Genomic DNA, 16,084 nt, shown 5'->3' on the forward strand with positions numbered 1-16,084 from the left:
CGCGGCCTCCCCTCAGCCGTTGCCCTTCTCGCTGCCCAAGCCTCCCCCCCTGATGCAACTGAACCCCGGCGAAGGCGTGCGTCCTGTGGGACCTCCCGGGCCGGAACAGTCGCCGAAAAGCGCTCGCATGGGTGGCCGGCCGGACTGGCCTGCCGGGAAACCCGTCAGTCTTCTGGCGCCTCTCCTTCCGCCGCGCGGGGAACCCGAACCGCTCCTTCCCTTCGGGCCAGTAATCTCAACCACACCGGACTACGGTGTGGTTGAGATTACTGCATTGGCTCATCATTTTCGTAAACAGCTATCTCCACCTGAAAGTGATGACCAATGCATTCACTCACTCCTCAATGAGTGGTATGAGTTTAAGGTCCTTGGAAAAGGAAAGAAACTGTGTGAGCTTCTGGATTTGGCACTCTCCAACACCGAGAGATTTCCAGTTCTGGGAAACCTGTTGTCGATTGTAGCGGTGCTCCCTGTCTCAACCTCATGTTGTGAAAGAGGATTTAGTTTGATGAACATGGTCAAAAATAAATTCAGATCAAGGATGCAAGAAGAAAGTTTAAGTGACTTGTTTATGATCACCATGAATGGGCCATCTGTGAAGGCGTTTGATCCTGCCAAGGCTGTGGACCACTGGTACTTCAGCTCTAAAATCACAAGGCATGTTCATGGCCACAAAACGCAAAGTGAAAAACACTAGAATGTTGCCTAAAATCTAAAATATCAAAATATAATATTTATTATCTTTAAAAGTAAAATGTTGTTTATAACGTTTGTAATGTTTTTTTTGTTAAATTAAAAACCAAGTTTGCTTAAAAAAAATTCTGGCTCCTAAATTTTTTGGCTGGCTCCTAGATTCTGAACAACTTTGTCGACCCCTGTTTTAATCTATAAGCGTATATTGAAACAAAAATTTTATAATCCACATTTAATAATGAAATTGGTCTGTAGTTTTGGATTTTTTCTTTCTCAGTGTCTGATTTATGTATTAAGGTTATTAAAGCTTCTGACCATGTTTTAGGGATTTTACCATCTAAAATTATATTATTGAAAATCTCTAACATGTTTGTTATAAGTATGTTACTATTTAGCTTGTAAAATTCTGCTGGTATAGCATTGGGGCTGGTAGCCTTATTATTATTTTTGATTCTTGAGTACTTGCTGTAATTCGACCATAGTAAATGGAGCATTAAGTTTCTGTTGTTGTTCTTCTGTTAAGGAAGGTAAATCTATTGAGCTTAGAAAATCAAATGCCTTATCTTCGTTTATATCTTCTTTTTGGTCTAGATTTTTATAGAATTCTAGCACTATCTCCTTCTTTTCATCAGTTCTATGTCTAAGTGTACCTTTACTATCTTCTAATTTTTTTATTATTCTAGCCTCTTTTTGATTTCTTAATTTAAATGCTAACCAACGGCCCGGTTTATTAGCATTTTCAAAATATTCCTGTTTGGCCCATTTAATTTTTTCTGCTAGCTGTTCTTGTTCTATTAAATTTATTTTGTGTTTAACTAACTCCCTTTTCTTTTTATTTACATCATCTCCCTGACTACTTTGTGATACTATTTCTAAAGCTTTTAATTCTGTCTCTAATTGTTGAAGTTGGTGTTTTTTCTCTGTTCTTTTTTGCAGTGTAAGGTATTGTCAGGCCACGTATATATGCTTTGGTTGTATCCCATAAATTTTGTGGTGAAGTATCTGTATTGTTTAAATTTAAAAAAAATTCCAATTCTTTTTCTATCCAGTCCTTGTGTTGGGGATTTCGCAAAATATTTCTGTTCATTCACCAATAACTCTGTTTTTTGTTTCTCTTCCAAGTAATTGTTAGTGGGTTGTGGTCTGCCCAATTATTTGCTTCAAAATAAAAGGGAAAAAAAACTTAAGTCCAATCTTCAATTTTATGCTGATAGTCCAAACTTAAGACAGTGTCAGTGTCCAAAATCTAGATGATTTCTTAAAAAGAGAAAACAAAAACTAATTTTATTATGATTAGCAGTCCTTATTGTTCGTATAAAATCCAATTGTAGTCAATTATAGTTTATTTATAATCCAAATTGTGTATCAAAAGTGTCAGGCTAATAGAAAGTAAGGAAAAGTTTCTTCAGTTCAAACAGCAAGTGAGTTCAAATAAACGTAATTTTTTTTTAGTCCCTATAGTTTAATAAATCCAAAAATAGAAAAGGAAAGTAGGGAAAAAGAGAAAAAAACCTTATGCTGAATCAAGATAAATCAAAATAAATCCAGGTATAGATCCAATTATGTTAGAATGAGTCTAGTCCTTTGTCTGCCATTAATCCTTTAGTCCTTTGTCTTCTTAGAATGTTAAGTCTCCATCTTGTATAACTGTTTTCCTGTTGTTACTGCAGCTACTGTTGATACATAAATTCACACAGAGATCCACATAAAAAGGCGGAAAGCTACAGTTTTAATCTTCAGTTTCAATTTCCAAGTAGAGTTCTATCCAATCTTTATCCCCTCAGATCCACTAAATTTAGTTGAACTTTCCAGGAATAAAGTCAAGGGAAAAAGTTTTTAGAATGCTCTAATGTAGTCACAGTAATTTAAAAGCAAAAGCTGTTCCGGTTTTTCCCCCCTTTCTTCTATGCAAACCGGCAAGTTATTTTAACTTTTTTCTTTGCCTTAATTAATAGTATAAATTGTTCTGTTTTTAATTAATTGTGTAAATAATAGTCACTTTACCTTCTTTTTCTTCTTTGTCGGTCTGAACACTCTGTCGGACTTCTTTGTCTTTTTTGCTTCCTCTTTTGGCGGAGGTGCCGCTATGGCCGGGCGCCGGGCATTCGGAGCCCGGATCTTTGTCCCTGGCGCTGCGGGGCAATCTTACACCTTAGGTTTCTAGTGCTCCTGCCCAGATGACAATCAGCTGCTTGGTGCACATGCACAGGCCAGTTTACAGCACTGCCACACTTGCAAAGGGTCGTGCTAAAGAAAAAATGAATTTCAGGTTTCTGGCGCACATATGCACCCGACAATCAGCTTGCCAGTGTTTAGGTGCATACTGGTTTTTAGCACTGCCACACTTTTTAAGGACAGATGGCTGTCATATATACATGTACACCAGATACCAGAAGACAGACAGGCAAGGCTTCCCGTGGCAGGCAACATGACTTTGCGTGCCACTTTGGGGACATGTGCAATAGGTTCATTATTACAGAATTAGTGCTTCCAGAAGTTCAGAGTTCCTGATATAAGACACTGGAGAAAACTGAACTGAAGAGATTGGATAACCATTTGTCTGAAATTGAGCCTAGGGCTGGACTAGAAGATCTCCAAGATCCTTTCCAATATTATTTTGTTATTCTATTAAGAGCTCCATAAATAAAAATATTTGAGAACTGTTGCTGTACAGCAGCACCTTGCAAAACACTTTTCACTTTTTTCAGCAGATATTTCTTGACAGTCTCAACTGTGAATATGATAAGGAGCATGGAATGACAGATGGATCAGAACCATATGCAAAAATAACTACAGACATAGAAAATGCTTTACTATAGAGACTTCTATTTGTTGACTAGTGAGAGACTGTAGGTTTTCTACTGCACCCTCACAGCCATACAAATGTTAACTATGAAATGCCCCCCCCCCTTTTTATGAAGTCCTTAAAGTACCTTTGTAAAAAAGAAAACCAAATGTTCACAGCAATCTGAAGGGATCCTGAGTGGAGACAAAAATAAGAGTTAGTTAGGAACTTGTGGGTTGATAAATCAAATTGTTGACTATCTGAAAGATGGTATGGCTAGCAACTGACCTAGTAGAAAGATGTAAATATTAAATAGGTCACATGGATGGGCTTATCTAAAATATTTAATGTCAAGCTGTAGTTTCTACTGTGTTTCCTTTCTCTTTGTTGTGTCTGCTTTCCTCTACCTTGCAATATAGTGTGCCAACAGTAAATAGCCTGTGGTTCTGCTGTTGTTCATAGCTGCTAAGCAAAGTATCAACGCATTGCTGAGTGTCCAACATATTGTGTAATGTTTTTGTCATACAAGCCCAGAGTCATCTTGTGGGGGAGACAGGTGGCAAAAAATTAATACATAAAAATAACTATATATATTAATACAGGTAGTCCTTAGTATAGTCCAAAAGAGCCAATACAGTCCTGGGCCACATCAACAGAGAGGTAGTATCAAGATCACACAAGATGTAATTGCTGCTTTACACTGTACCTGTGAAACCACACCTAGAATACTGTATCCATTTCTGGTCACCATAATACAAAAAAGATGTTGAGACTCTAGAAAAAGTGCAGAGAAAGACAGCAAAGATATTTAGGAGACTGGAGGCTAAAACATATGAAGAAAGTTGCATGAACTGGGAATATCTAGTGTCTCGTCTAATGAAGAGAAGGACAAGATGTGATATGATAGCAGTCTTCCAGTATCTACAGGGCTGTCACAAAGAAGAGAGAGTCGACATATTTTCTAAATCATCTAAAGGCAGAACTAGAAATAATAGAAACTTATCAAAGACAGATCCAGCCTAGAACTCAGGAGAAATTTCTTTACAATGAGAACAATTACCATATTTTTCAAAGTATAAGAGGCACCAGAGTATAAGACGCCTAGATTTTAGAGGACAAAAACAAGGAAAAAGGTATTCTGAGCCAAATGGTGTAGTAATATATTATTTAATAAAATACCAGGGTAACAGAATACTTTTTGCAACCATTAAACTTTTTACAAATTTCAAACTTGACAGCTTTAAGACTGGTGGACTTAAGCTCACAGAATTCCTCCTCCAGTGATGCTAGATAGGGTAATTAGAAGGCAAAAAATCCCAGTTTTGCAAAAATGGGCTGTTTTTCACCCATTTCCCCCCCACAAAAATAGGGTGGGCAAAGAGTCTGGGAACCTGCAGAGAACTCCTGGTTACTGGAGGAATGGCAAAAATGCCCCCATGATTGTGAAAAATGGGCCATTTTTCAACCTTTTTTTTTTTTTAAAAAAATGGCATTTTTGCCTTTCCGCAGTTCCCAGGAGCTCTCTGCAGGCTTCCCAGACCCTTTTCCAACCCATTTTTGTGAGGAAAAAAAACAGCTGAAGAATGGCCTGTTTTTCACAAAACGAGCATTTTTGCTATCCCCCCAGCATCCAGAAGCTCTCTGCAAGCTTCCCAGAACCGTCATCCACACCATTTTTGCAAACAATGGGCCAATTATTCACAAAAATGGGAAGTGGAGGCGGGGCTTCTGGACAGCCAAAATGGCTGTATTTGGTGTGTGGTACACTGACATTTTCACACTCTTTTGGGGGAGAGGTTGTCTTATACTCCGAAAAATATGGTAATTAGTAAAATGACTTGCATTCAGAAATTATTAATTTTTAAGAAGAGATTGGACAACCATTCAACATAATTTCTGAATGCAAGTCATTCTACTGATTAGAATAAATAGCCATTAACAATATATCAGAATAAGAGTTGGAAGGGACCTTAGAGGTCTTCTAATCCAGCCACCTGCTTAAGCAGGAGACTGTACCATTTCTCTTGCTTGAGCAGGTGATTGGACTAGAACAGTGTTTCCCAACCTTGGCAACTTGAAGATATCTGGACTTCAACTCCCAGAATTCCCCAGCCAGCTGGCTGGGGAATTCTGGGAGTTGAAGTCCAGATATCTTCAAGTTGCCAAGGTGGGAAACACCGGACTAGAAGACCTCCAAGATTCCTGGCTCTGGGGAAGCAGGCCATGTCCGGCCTCCAGGGCCTCTGGAGGCCTACTCACACATGTGTGATAGCGCGCCTGCATGCTCTTTCAGCACCCTAGGGAAAAAATGGTTCGACATCATTGCCTTAGCCATTCTACTCTCATTGTGTTTCACAATCCACTCAAACACTCCCCCCCAGCCTTGCTGCACCCACACTTTGCCTCCCTCATCATCCTTGCATCTTAACCAAGCCTCACTGCACTTGTGCCATGTCTTTTCTTGACACATTAATCTTGTCTCTTGTTCTGCAACAATAACGTCAAGTTCCTCACTCTCACATTGTGCATCCTTCACCACATAAACACTCACAGCCTTGCTGCACTCATACCTCAGCTCCCCAGACTATTGGTTACTTTCTTCCATTTGGAAGCAATTGCTCTAATTTTATATGAACTATCTGGGACTTGGCAACTTCCTGCTCACTTCCCATGAATTTTGGTTTTTGTGTACATATTCTGATTGCAATTGCCATTACAACTCTTGGACTACCTGCAGGCGTGTGTTGCTGCCAGAATGCCTAATTGTGCGCAGCCCCACGGCTCTGGAATGCGAGTGTGGGATTGAGCGCAATTACGCTTCCTGCACCTGTGCAGGTAGCAAAGTGGTGCACAGGGACTACATGTGGAGAAGCAAAAAACCTTGTTGAAACGCAGCTGCACTTGTGTTCCAGAACTGTGGCACTCTGCGCAATTAGGCATTCTGGCAGTAGCCCACCTTTGATACTTGTGCATCATAATTATAGAAACATGTACCACAGTGTTCATTTTTAATAGATTCCATAGTCGTCTTTTCATTTTTCATATGCTGTAAAAAATAGGCATATGAAAAAAAATCTGGTTTATCTAGAGCTGTCTCCTGATTATGAATATTTTTCATTCTGTTATCAGAATACTTATGGCAAAGGCATTAAAGACCTACTTCTGTTTTTCTGCTTCCTTTTAAGAAATACTGATGAATTCAAAACATATAGTTTACTGTAGTATGTTGTTTTTCAAAAGCTTACGGTATTTACAAAAAACAACAATTTAATCACAGCAGACTGATTAACTTAAATATCCCATGTTGTTTAGCCAAAGAAAGTTTCTGAATAAAAAAAACAATATTTAGTAAGAGTCATTTAGGTTCTTGTTTTCAATGTGGTTTCATGTACTTAGATAACTCTATTTCTCATATTCCATTAATTTAGTTGGGGAACCAGATGGGCCAGCCATATTCATATAAAATTATGAGGGCTAGCAAAATGTCTTGGTAGATAAATAGGGTTGTCTTTGTTAACTAAAATAGCATCTGCTGTTTCTGAGGAATCAGCATATACATAATGCACTCATCTTAGTAAATCATTTTCTAGCACTTCAATATTTCTTTTCCTTCTTTTATTTCTTTCTAATTTTGAAGGCACATATTAGAGACATAAGTTGCCTCTATACCAGTGGTTCCCAATCTTTTTTTGGCCATGCCCCACCTGAGCATCACTAAAATCCTGATGTACCTCTCCCTTACTTATAAATTTTACTATTCAAAAAGGGAGCTCCTACTCACCAGAGGAAGGCCTTAAAAGGAGATGAAGAAAGGGAAAAAAGGTGTTGACCTCCTACTCTCTCTGTTGCAGTAGATAAAAGTATTAACACTGAACCCAGATGTCCAGCAAACCTAGAAAACAGGGAAATCAGGGAAATATCAGGGAATTCATTCAAAACCAGAATAAATCAGGAAAAAGCAAACTATTAAAATGTTTAAAAGTCAGGGAAAAATAATGTTAAAAACCCAACGGATCGCGCTGCCTGCAAAAGTGAGCATAATTGTGGCAACAACTTGCTTTCTCAGCTACCAATATTTCTCCACAGCTTAGCCATTTGGTATGTCATCATCTACGACTGTGCCTTAACTAGATCACAAGTTACAGGCTCTACCCTCCACATCGGCAAAAAGAATCTAAACCTTGCATATGAACTGAATAAACAAATTCTCGCAGCCAACCCACACTCAGTAAAAGACCTTGGAATACTAATATCAAACGACCTAAGTGCTAAAGCCCACTGCAACAATATCGCCAAAAAGGCTTCCAGAGTTGTTAACCTGATCCTATGTAGCTTCTGCTCTGGCAATCTCACACTACTGACTACAACCTACAAAACCTATGACAGAACCATTCTCGAATACAGCTCATTTGTCTGGAACCCACACCACATCTCAGACATCAACACTATCGAAAACGTCCAAAGATATTTCACCAGGAGAGCCCTTCATTCCTCCACTCGAAACAGAATACCCTATGAAAATAGACTATCTATCCTGGGTCTTGAAAGCTTAGAACTGCGGTGCCTAAAACACGATTTAAGTATTGCCCACAAGATCATATGCTGCAACGTCCTTCCGGTCAACGACTACTTCAGCTTCAACCGCAACAACACAAGAGCACAGAACAGATTCAAACTTAATATTAACCGCTCCAAACTTGACTGTAAAAAATATGACTTTAACAATCGAGTTGTCGAAGCATGGAACTCATTACCGGACTCAATAGTGTCAACTCCCAACTCCCATCACTTCTCCCTTAGACTCTCCACGATTGACCTCTCCAGGTTCCTAAGAGGCCAGTAAGGGGCGTATAGAAGTGCATTGATGTGCCTATCGTCCCCTGTCTAATTGTCTTTCCTTATCTCATATATCATATATACTCTCTCCTTATCTATCTATCTATCTATCTATCTATCTATCTATCTATCTATCTATCTATCTATCTATCTATCATATATATATCATATATATTCTCTCCTTATCTCTTATATCATATATATTCTCTCCCTCCCATTTCCTTCTCTTCTTTTTACTTTCTATCGTTATATATATTACTTAATGTCTATTCTCTTCCATATGTATTGTATACTGTATTGGACAAAGAATAAAATAAAAATAAATAAATAAATAAATATCAGGGAATTTCAAAATGCTTTCCTCATGGACACTCTGGAACCTCAATTTTATTTTTCCATAATAGTATAAACTATTATTATTATTATTATTATTATTATTAATTTATTGGATTTGTATGCCGCCCCTCTCCGCAGACTAGTCATTTCTATAGCAACAAATTGATCTAATTAGTAAAACCTAAATTCAAAGGAGTTTCTTTGTAACCTGTACATTTCTATGCAATTAAGGAGCTAATGTACAGGTAGCCCTTGACTTATGACCTCAATTGAGTCCCAATTGTCTGTTGCTAACTGAAACATTTGTTAAATGAATTTTGGACCACATTACAACCTTTCTTGCCACAATTATTAAATGAACCACTGCAATTGTTAAATTAGTATCATGGTTGTTATGTGAGTCTGATGTTTCCCTTGACTTTTCTTGTCAGAAGGTTGCAAAAGAGGTTCACATGTTCTCAGGACACTGCAATTCTATGAATCAGTTGTCAAGAGTCTAAATTTTGATCATGTGACATGTGGATGCTGCAATGGTCATAAGTCACTTTTTTCAGTGCCACTGTAAATTAAAATAGTCACTAAACAAACTGGTGTAAGTCAAGGACTACCTGTTTTGGCCTATTTCAAGCCATACCCCAGGAAGCCCAGCAACAAAAGTTCAGAAGTGGTTACAGTTAACCAGAAGTGCCACTTCTTTAAACCCTGCAAAGCAAGAGGGTAAAAGGCAGACTGGTGTCCATGGTTTACCATATTACAGTATTTGTAGTGGTACAGTACTGTCTTTGGCGTGCTGATTTAACCTGCTCACTGTATTTCGCAGAGTTGGCATTGTGTGTAATGAAGGGAAAAGACAGCCTCTTTCAGAGTAATCATGTGCAGACTCAATGTATCATAGGTTTAAAGGCTATCAGGGGTTTGAGGGAGGGAGAAAAGCAAGCAAAACACATACTTCACCTCACTTCACTGAAGAATGTAAAACAAAGTGCCATGGACGTCTCTGTTCAGGTTTGTAAAACCTTCCCAGTGCTTCAGCGAGGCTAGCCTTGAAGCAACTCCCTTTCAGAATGAAGTGGGAGGGGAATTGAGCCATTCCTTCTCTTAAAAAGGAATGCCAACTGGGAGAGTAGGTGCCATAAGGAGAAAGGATTGCCTACCCATCTTATGCTGAGGCTATCATTCCTGCAAAGAGGAAAAGAACTGCTATACTAAAGTGCTATACTATCTCTTTTGTTGGACATTGTAAGTTGATTTAATATTTTTATTTTTCTAAAAGAGCTTAATGCATGTGAATAAATTAATTCCTATTCCTTTGGTCTATCCGGGATTTGTTTATTGACACTGGTAACTGCTTATCTGCTCCCTAAAACTCAATATATATGGATCACCATCATTTATGGCAAGTGACTAGCATTAAAAATCAGAAAGTGACTCTTTGATAGAAAGCATGCAAGTTAAGAAGAGCATTTTTAATTGCCAAACTAAAACATGTAGAATGGGTCAATCAAATCAATGTGTTAAGAGTCCATTTTTGTGATGTAATGATTAAATTACATAGGCACCAGACTAAATCTAAAAAGATTAATGTTATATAAAATGTTCTAGTTCTTGGAATAGTGAGCCATTCTTTACCATTTGAAGTTCCAATTTTCAATCTGCACAAGACTTTTGAGATGGGTCTTTTTATTGCGTGTGTTGGGGGGAGAGACTATAAGTCCTGATATAACAGACTGCATTGAAGCAGAAATTTCTCAAAAAAGAGGGAAATGGCACAAAAGACGACATAGCCAGGAGCTGGATTATAGATATAGAAAGAAATTGAGGAAAGCCACTTTCTGAAATCTTCCAGGGTATATCCATTAGGATTAGAGTAGTATAGGTTTATACATCCAATATTCCGTCTATTTGGCATAAGCAAATAAAGAACAACTTTGGTTGGATTGCTCGATGCTGTTCTTGGGCTGGTCCTGACACCCAGAATTCCCACCTAGCATGGTTGAAAATGGGCACCAAAATACTGGAAAAAGGTAACGCCTTAACAAAATAGTTGCAGAAAAATTAATAGTTGAATGTAACTGTAATTGTATTGGGGAATGACTTTGGAAGATAGACATAAATGAATGTTTATATGGGCAACTGGCATGTAAGATTCGGTTAATGTAATTTAATAAGAGCAGAAGTAATCCTGGCTGTGCTTTTTGTCTGAACTATGTCTCAAGGCTAATACATATCTAAATCAAGGTAGTGTAACTATGATTATACTTTTTAGCCCTTCCCTGGAGGCATGGACTTGACTACATTTACCAAGATCAGGCACTTTCTCCACCCTCCTTTCAGATCTGTTGTATGGATCCTCTTGAGTTCTATAGAAAGACAGTAGAACAATTCCTTTTAAATTTCATTAGTTAATTCATGCTGTTTACTGCTTCAGTTTTCAATATGCCACATTTGTCCCTTAATGAACCACATATAGTGGCCTCCATGCTCATAGGGGCATTAGGAAGTTTACAAAATCTAGAAAAGATGCCTATCAGGTTGATATTGATGATTGATAAGTCTATGGATTCATATCATAGATATCTGTGTGTTGCCCAAAATTTAAATCTTGCCTAATTCTAAAATCCTTCCATTTCTTAATAGGTATCCATTCTTTCATCCAGACTAGACTGCAAAATATAATTTCAATTCAGGTAAGCCCAATTCTCTTCTTTATTTTGCATCTTATAACACCTTAAATTTAATTCATGTTTTGTCCCTTGCCACACACACATGTCTTTTTGCATTGTTTAAATTCTATATCAGATGCGAAAACTAGTATTATCTGAAATAAAAATAACATTCTAGGCAAAATATTTATCTTAATCACAAATAATATAATTCAGCGATTCTGAACATTTAATGTGTGTTGCAATCTACTTCTTTTGGGCAGTAGACTGAGGAAGGCTTCACACACAGGGACATTTAAATTTTCAACTGCCATTGTAAGAACATGTAAGCCCCCTGCTGGATGGCTTATTGTACCTTTTTTCTTTTTTTAAAATGTGGAGCAGTGTTCAGATTTTAGGAAGTGAAAAGAGTGAACTTTTCAGAAAGGCCATAATTTTCAATAATTACATTTGTTGCCCAAATATATTATGATAAATGTAGCACAAAGTTTGAAGAAAATGGAATAATTTCAACATCCACAAAAGGAGATAATATACTTCAGTGCTGTGAAAACTTTCCGCAATGTTCAGAAGCTTCCACGGTGCTATGCTGGGTGGGTTGGGGGCGAGGCAGGAGGTGTTACAGCCATAATAACTGAAATGGGGTTGTATATAGCTTTTTTGGGGGGGGGGGGATCGTGTGTTTTCATTGAACATTTGGTAATGGCCTGTTGCTATTCAAGGACTATGTGTGTAAGAAAGAAATTGATTGGCCCAATTTTTAGAGGCATTATTTGATTGATTGATTGATTGATTTGATTTCATTTGTATGCCGCCCCTCTCCGTAGACTCCGGGCGGCTCACAACAGCAATAGAACAATTCATAACAAATCTAATAATTTAAAAAACATTTTAAAAACCCCATTATTAATCAAACATATATACAAACATACCATACATAAATCATATAGACCCGGGGGAGATATTTCAATTCCCCCAAGCCTGGCGGCAAAGGTGGGTTTTATCTAGTTAATTACAAATAAACAAACAAAGAAAAGACAGTTAATGTACAAGTTCTGAATACAATATAATAGAAACCAAGGTACACTTAATCACCTGTCTTTCTGCGTGGGCCTGGGTGTAAGATGTGAAACCATTAAAATATATGGGCTTTATATACTAGGTTTCTTGTAGCTGTAAAATTTCATATGGCTGTACATAGATTGTAAATTCTGAATCAGACTGTTTGTTTCTCATCTTGCAGTGCTCCTACATTGCAGTGTTCCAGAATCTTTCCCCTTAGGGGGAAAGTTGGGAGTCATTCAGAAAAAGAACAGGAGCAGCAGATCTGATAGAGGTGACAAGGTTGCCAGGTGTGAACTTCAAAGACTCTGATGAAACCTGTGTCTGAGGGAAGGAAGGGAGCAAGGAAATATTTTAATATAAGAGCTATTCATTGACTTGATACAAGTTTCTGGTTTTAGTAATTATTTTAGTAACCAGAAGAAGGTTTTTAAATTGGAATGTTACTTTATAATGGGAAGGCTTTAATTGTAGTTGATCAGAAAAAGATAATCCTCAGGAATATTTTCTTAGAGAAAAAATAGAGAATGTGTTGCTTGGGGGTAACCAGAATATATTCAGAAGGGCCAAGAGGAGGCAACTATGTTGATCTCAGCACTGTTATAAGAGCTAGAGAGTTCTTCATGCTTTTGGGATAGGGTATAGAATAAAAAGTTCTGATATGGAAGGTGTACTGTTATTAAAAAGAAAACTAGTAAAGTTCTATTTTGATTTTGCTAGTCTACACACAGTAGAACCTGATTTGGCTCTGGGCAGTGGGGCAAAATAATTTCTAACTTCCATATTCTTTATAGGTGCAGGAAAGCAAGAAGGAGATCATTTATCAGAGCAGAAATTCTATTTTGGTCTTTGCAAAGTTCTCAGTAATGCTAGTTAGTTCTTATCTGGATACAGTTTCTATCAATTTAGTACTACTCTTAGTATTAAGCCCGGAATCTAAAAAGGATGGGGGAAGGGGGTTTGTTAGATTGTTAGAACTTTGAAAATCTGAGTGAGAGAAATTTGCAGAGAAGCCAAATATTTCCCATTTTTATTAGTATAGACAGTAGTATGGATGTGTTTAAGGTACTTAGTATTCTGCCCATATTCCTCAACCTTAGTAACCAATCTGCAAATATTAATTTATCTTGAGAAATATTGCAACCAAGTCAAAGACATGAGTAGCATTTTTAAAGTGTCTCCTTTATGAATATTTATAGTATTGTTTTAAATTATAAGCATAATTTGGGTTGATTTCAAAGTATAGAATGATGCTGCCAAGTTTATCTTGTAAGAATGGTTTGACTAGTTCTTCCAGCTATCACCTTGTAGTAAACAAACACAGAGATTATTTGTCATTGGTATTCATATTCAAGTGTAACAGGGAAACAGCATTGTAGATTCAATCTCATGAAGGAGCACAATACTAGTGTTAGCGAACCAAAACAGCATTCAGAGAAATAAAACAATTCCACGCCTGTGCTTCTCACTGGGTAGGATTTATTATTGGTCATGTCTGGATTCGACCGGAATCATTCCAACTCTGAGTCCCTTAGATTACATCCGGGTCAAAACCCCATCTCACATACCCACACCCACAAGTGCAGTCATGAGGTCCAATCCTATGCAGGATTCCCGATTCCTTCTTGTGTTTGTTACTTTGGCATCTGGAAAAAGGAATGTGTGGTGGCATCTCTTTCTCTCACTTACTCCCAAGCTGTGTTAGGCCCACCTTGGACTTCAGATAATGACTTTGGGCCTGACAACTAGAAGAGCCATATTTTTCTCGTCAGTATTGTTCTCCTTCTTAAGATTGAATCCTCAGTATTGTTTCTCTGTTATAGTTGCACATGAATGCCAATGACAAATAATGAATTGGATTTCTCTCTTTGTTTACCACAAGTTGAAAGATGGAAAAACTTGCCAAAACCACCCAGACTCTTGGGGTAAAGTCTTTTGTTAGGTAAAACCTGCCTTTCCTGAGGGCACCAAATCAAAAGAAGTTCACTGTTAAATAGCTAGAAGGTTAAGGTCCACCAGCTGATGGAGAATGGACTGGGTTTTTCTCAGTTGCAATTTCCATGTAAGGTTATACTTGCCCTGTATTATGAAATAGTGAGAAAACCTTTATTGTATGACTATGGTTGTATTGCCGAGGCAAAAAAGGTTAGTTTGGGTCTTATTGGATTAGGCAAAGAGAGGGATATGACACATCCAAAATCCAGGGAGGAAATGTGATCTCCATTTTGTTTTGTCTATGTAAAAGAGGTTTTGGTTTCTATAACCTCAACCTGGAAAGAGTCTGTGGCCGAGGAATTAGACATAACATTACTTGTAGGACTATTTGTCTGTTGATCTAAAATATGTTTTTTTCTGAAGAGACAGAACAATCTGTATATTCTGCCTCTTAAAATCAGCTAAAGGTTCAAACTATGATAAGAAAGTTTGCACTAACTGGCCTACAATCTGATTCTAGGGCCAGATTTTCAATCTGTAGTTTTTAAAGGGTTTTTCTTGCATAGGATTTGTCTGAGTCTGTCTTCATGTTCCTTCCCACTAGGATTTAAGAGATAAATAAAAATTCAGAATAACATGGCAATATATTTCTGAGTATCAGTGCTAGTAAGGAAAAGCAGGAGAATAATATCACATTTCTAGAGTATATAGTTAATACTGAGTTAATTTCAGTTTTCCTACTGGATCCTTTAGATGCAAAGAGCATAAAACATCTTCTTATTCCAGATGACCCTTGCTGAAAAAATAACATTCTTGGGTTCCTCTAAGTTTTTTTTTACCATTGATCTTTGGTCTTGTCTCATTGCTTTGTCTTAATTTTGTCTCTCGTCCTATTTTATCTCCCTTAGTAATTTATTTATTAGATTTGTATGCCGTTCCTCTCTGGAGACTTGCTTCCTAGTGTTTCTGTGCTGAAAGTGTAGAAGGATCTGTATAAAGTTTGCTTGTTCTTTTACTGAGTTCTTCAAAGGATTATTTAAAGCACAAAGGAAGATTTAAAATTATGATCCTTATCTATTACCACAAAATTAGCATCATTTCTTTCACTTTGTCTTCAAGATCCCGCCATGAATTGTATGCCTTACAGGTGCTTCTGTGGTCCCTTTTCCTCAGCTTCCAGGAATATAGATAGAAACATGGCTGCGTAGAAACTTCTTGAAGTTAGTGAAACAATATGATTTATTCCAATGAAGTAATTTAGTATGGATTTAGTTTATTTTCTTAAGGGCTAAATTCATATCATAGAAACCACTAATAAAACATTAAGGCATAACCATCAATGCTCACGCTGGAAAATGGAAGACCAGGTCTTCCAGTTTCTGACACTGCCATATACACAAGGACAACTGATAGTCATATGTGCATGCATGCCAGAAACCAAGTTAACTAACTATTAATAATCCAGTCCTTTAATATCTTTTGGAAATACAGTGGCACCTCGTGATACGAACCCCTCGTGATACGAACCCGGGGTTCGGAAATTTTTTGCCCCTTCTTATGAACTTTTTTCGGCTTACGAACCCACCGCAGATCGCAAAATGGCACTCCGCTGGGAGCCGCCGCCTGGCTGTCACCTTTTAAAACAGCCGGGAGGCTTCTCGGCGTTTTCCCGAACCCGAACATTTCAGGTTTGGGAAGCCGCCAAGAAGCGCTGCCGCCCAGCTGTCACCTTCTGAAACAGCCAGGGGGCTTCTCGGCGCTCTCCCGAACGCCG

At 37.8% G+C, this 16,084-nt stretch overlaps 1 protein-coding gene across 1 annotated transcript in view; it reads left to right on the forward strand.

The window, feature by feature from the left end:
• Positions 1-16,084, forward strand: part of HDAC9 (histone deacetylase 9) — a 277,705-nt gene that overhangs the window by 10,051 nt on the left and 251,570 nt on the right. Inside the window, exons 2-3 of the mRNA XM_070726525.1 lie at positions 11,288-11,337; positions 12,557-12,665. The gene's annotated coding sequence lies outside the window, so the exon portion shown is untranslated. The remainder of the gene's footprint in view (positions 1-11,287; positions 11,338-12,556; positions 12,666-16,084) is intronic.

This window comes from Erythrolamprus reginae, chromosome Z, assembly GCF_031021105.1.
Source record: "Erythrolamprus reginae isolate rEryReg1 chromosome Z, rEryReg1.hap1, whole genome shotgun sequence".
Classification (NCBI taxonomy): domain Eukaryota; kingdom Metazoa; phylum Chordata; class Lepidosauria; order Squamata; family Dipsadidae; genus Erythrolamprus; species Erythrolamprus reginae.